The sequence below is a fragment of the Oncorhynchus nerka genome, linkage group LG2 (genome assembly GCF_034236695.1).
Source record: "Oncorhynchus nerka isolate Pitt River linkage group LG2, Oner_Uvic_2.0, whole genome shotgun sequence".
NCBI classification, from domain to species: domain Eukaryota; kingdom Metazoa; phylum Chordata; class Actinopteri; order Salmoniformes; family Salmonidae; genus Oncorhynchus; species Oncorhynchus nerka.
The window spans coordinates 70,452,105-70,456,574 of NC_088397.1; positions in this window are offsets into that span (position 1 = coordinate 70,452,105).

Consider the following 4,470-nt stretch of genomic DNA (forward strand, 5'->3'; position numbering starts at 1 on the left):
AGGGTTTGTGTTGAACCGGGTGTAGACATGAAGCTAGGGTTGTGTTAAGGCTAGGGTTTGTGTTGAACCGGGTGTAGACATGAAGCTAGGGTTGTGTTAAGGCTAGGGTTTGTGTTGAACCGGTGTAGACATGAAGCTAGGGTTGTGTTAAGGCTAGGGTTTGTGTTGAACCGGTGTAGACATGAAGCTAGGTTGTGTTAAGGCTAGGGTTTGTGTTGAACCGGGTGTAGACATGAAGCTAGGGTTGTGTTAAGGCTAGGGTTTGTGTTGAACCGGGTGTAGACATGAAGCTAGGGTTGTGTTAAGGCTAGGGTTTGTGTTGAACCGTTGAGTGTAGACATGAAGCTAGGGTTGTGTTAAGGCTAGGGTTTGTGTTGAACCGGTGTAGACATGAAGCTAGGGTTGTGTTAAGGCTAGGGTTTGTGTTGAACCGGGTGTAGACATTGAAAGCTAGGGTTGTGTTGAAGGCTAGGGTTTGTGTTTGAACCGGGTGTAGACATGAAGCTAGGGTTGTGTTAAGGCTAGGGTTTGTGTTGAACCGGGTGTAGACATGAAGCTAGGGTTGTGTTAAGGCTAGGGTTTGTGTTGAACCGGGTGTAGACATGAAGCTAGGGTTGTGTTAAGGCTAGGGTTTGTGTTGAACCGGTGTAGACATGAAGCTAGACTATTTGTGTTGAACCGCTAGCTAGGGTTGTGTTAAGGCTAGGGTTTGTGTTGAACCGGTGTAGACATGAAGCTAGGTTAAGCTAGGGTTTGTGTTGAACCGGGTGTAGGCATGAAGCTAGGGTTGTGTTAAGGCTAGGGTTTGTGTTGAACCGGTGTAGACATGAAGCTAGGGTTGTGTTAAGGCTAGGGTTTGTGTTGAACCGGGTGTAGACATGAAGCTAGGGTTGTGTTAAGGCTAGGGTTTGTGTTGAACCGGGTGTAGACATGAAGCTAGGGTTGTGTTAAGGCTAGGGTTTGTGTTGAACCTAGGGTGTAGACATGAAGCTAGGGGTTGTGTTAAGGCTAGGGTTTGTGTTGAACCGGGTGTAGACATGAAGCTAGGGTTGTGTTAAGGCTAGGGTTTGTGTTGAACCGGTGTGTAGACATGAAGCTAGGGTTGTGTTAAGGCTAGGGTTTGTGTTGAACCGGGTGTAGACATGAAGCTAGGGTTGTGTTAAGGCTAGGGTTTGTGTTGAACCGAGTGTAGACATGAAGCTAGGGTTGTGTTAAGGCTAGGGTTTGTGTTGAACATGTAGACATGAAGCTAGGGTTGTGTTAAGGCTAGGGTTTGTGTTGAACTAGGGTTGTGTTAAGGCTAGGGTTTGTGTGAACCGGGTAGACATGAAGCTAGGGTTTGTGTTAAGGCTAGGGTTTGTGTTTTGTGTTGAACCGGGTGTAGACATGAAGCTAGGGTTGTGTTAAGGCTAGGGTTTGTGTTGAACCGGCATGAAGCTAGGGTTGTGTTAAGGCTAGGGTTTGTGTTGAACCGGTGTAGACATGAAGCTAGGGTTGTGTTAAGGCTAGGGTTTTGTTGAACCGGTGTAGACATGAAGCTAGGGTTGTGTTAAGGCTAGGGTTTGTGTTGAACCGGGTGTAGACATGAAGCTAGGGTTGTGTTAAGGCTAGGGTTTGTGTTGAACCGGTGTAGACATGAAGCTAGGGTTGTGTTAAGGCTAGGGTTTGTGTTGAACCGCATGAAGCTAGGGTTGTGTTAAGGCTAGGGTTTGTGTTGAACCGGGTGTAGACATGAAGCTAGGGTTGTGTTAAGGCTAGGGTTTGTGTTGAACCGGGTGTAGACATGAAGCTAGGGTTGTGTTAAGGCTAGGGTTTGTGTTGAACCGGGTGTAGACATGAAGCTAGGGTTGTGTTAAGGCTAGGGTTTGTGTTGAACCGGTGTAGACATGAAGCTAGGGTTGTGTTAAGGCTAGGGTTTGTGTTGAACCGGGTGAACATGAAGCTAGGGTTGTGTTAAGGCTAGGGTTTGTGTTGAACCGGTGTAGACATGAAGCTAGGGTTGTGTTAAGGCTAGGGTTTGTGTTGAACCGGTGTAGACATGAAGCTAGGGTTGTGTTTGTGTTGAACCGGTGTAGACATGAAGCTAGGGTTGTGTTAAGGCTAGGGTTTGTGTTGAACCGGGTGTAGACATGAGCTAGGGTTGTGTTAAGGCTAGGGTTTGTGTTGAACCGGGTGTAGACATGAAGCTAGGGTTGTGTTAAGGCTAGGGTTTGTGTTGAACCGGGTGTAGACATGAAGCTAGGGTTGTGTTAAGGCTAGGGTTTGTGTTGAACCGGGTGACATGACATTGTGTTAAGCTAGGGTTGTGTTGAACCGGGTGTAGACATGAAGCTAGGGTTGTGTTAAGGCTAGGGTTTGTGTTGAACCGGTGTAGACATGAAGCTAGGGTTGTGTTAAGGCTAGGGTTTGTGTTGAACCGGGTGTAGACATGAAGCTAGGGTTGTGTTAAGGCTAGGGTTGTTTGTGTTTGAACTGGGTGTAGACATGAAGCTAGGGTTGTGTTAAGGCTAGGGTTTGTGTTGAACCGGACATGTGTAGACATGAAGCTAGGGTTGTGTTAAGGCTAGGGTTTGTGTTGAACCGGTGTAGACATGAAGCTAGGGTTGTGTTAAGGCTTTGTGTTGAACCGAGTGTAGACATGAAGCTAGGGTTGTGTTAAGGCTAGGGTTTGTGTTGAACCGAGTGTGACATGACATGTGTTAAGCTAGGGTTGTGTTAAGGCTAGGGTTTGTGTTGAACCGGGTGTAGACATGAAGCTAGGGTTGTGTTAAGGCTAGGGTTTGTGTTGAACCGAAGCTAGGGTGTAGACATGAAGCTAGGGTTGTGTTAAGGCTAGGGTTTGTGTTGAACATGAACATGAAGCTAGGGTTGTGTTAAGGCTAGGGTTTGTGTTGAACCGGGTGTAGACATGAAGCTAGGGTTGTGTTAAGGCTAGGGTTTGTGTTGAACCATGGTGTAGACATGAAGCTAGGGTTGTGTTAAGGCTAGGGTTTGTGTTGAACCGGGTGTAGACATGAAGCTAGGGTTGTGTTAAGGCTAGGGTTTGTTTGAACCGTGTAGACATGAAGCTAGGGTTGTGTTAAGGCTAGGGTTTGTGTTGAACATGACATGAAGCTATTGCTAGGGTTGTGTTAAGGCTAGGGTTTGTGTTGAACCGTGTAGACATGTGCTAGACATGAAGCTAGGGTTGTGTTAAGGCTAGGGTTTGTGTTGAACCGGTGTAGACATGAAGCTAGGGTTGTGTTAAGGCTAGGGTTTGTGTTGAACCGGGTGTAGACATGAAGCTAGGGTTGTGTTAAGGCTAGGGTTTGTGTTGAACCGGTGTAGACATGAAGCTAGGGTTGTGTTAAGGCTAGGGTTTGTGTTGAACCGAGTGTAGACATGAAGCTAGGGTTGTGTTAAGGCTAGGGTTTGTGTTGAACCGGGTGTGATGAAGCTAGGGTTGGGTTAAGGCTAGGGTTTGTGTTGAACCGGGTGCAGACATGATGCTAGGGTTGTGTTAAGGCTAGGGTTTGTGTTGAACCGACATGAAGCTAGGGTTGTGTTAAGGCTAGGGTTTGTGTTGAACCGTGTAGTGTAGACATGAAGCTAGGGTTGTGTTAAGGCTAGGGTTTGTGTTGAACCGGTGTTGCTAGGGTTGTGTTAAGGCTAGGGTTTGTGTTGAACCGGGTGTAGACATGAAGCTAGGGTTGTGTTAAGGCTAGGGTTTGTTAAGTTGAACCGGGTGTAGACATGAAGCTAGGGTTGTGTTAAGGCTAGGGTTTGTGTTGAACCGGGTGTAGACATGAAGCTAGGGTTGGCTAGGGTTAAGGCTGAGGGGTTTGTGTTTTGAACCGGGACATGTAGACATGAAGCTAGGGTTGTGTTAAGGCTAGGGTTTGTGTTGAACCGGGTGAACATGAAGCTAGGGTGTGTTAAGGCTAGGGTTTGTGTTGAACAGACATGAAGCTAGGGTTGTGTTAAGGCTAGGGTTTGTGTTGAACCGAGTGTAGACATGAAGCTAGGGTTGTGTTAAGGCTAGGGTTTGTGTTGAACCGGTGTAGACATGAAGCTAGGGTTGTGTTAAGGCTAGGGTTTGTGTTGAACCGGTGTAGACATGAAGCTAGGGTTGTGTTAAGGCTAGGGTTTGTGTTGAACCGGGTGTAGACATGAAGCTAGGTTGTGTTAAGGCTAGGGTTTGTGTTGAACCGGTGTAGACATGAAGCTAGGGTTGTGTTAAGGCTAGGGTTTGTGTTGAACCGGTGTAGACATGAAGCTAGGGTTGTGTTAAGGCTAGGGTTTGTGTTGAACCGAGTGTAGACATGAAGCTAGGGTTGTGTTAAGGCTAGGGTTTGTGTTGAACCGGTGTAGACATGAAGCTAGGGTTGTTAAGGCTAGGGTTTGTGTTGAACAGACATGAAGCTAGGGTTGTGTTAAGGCTAGGGTTTGTGTTGAACCGGGTGTAGACATGAAGCTAGGGTTGTGTTAAGG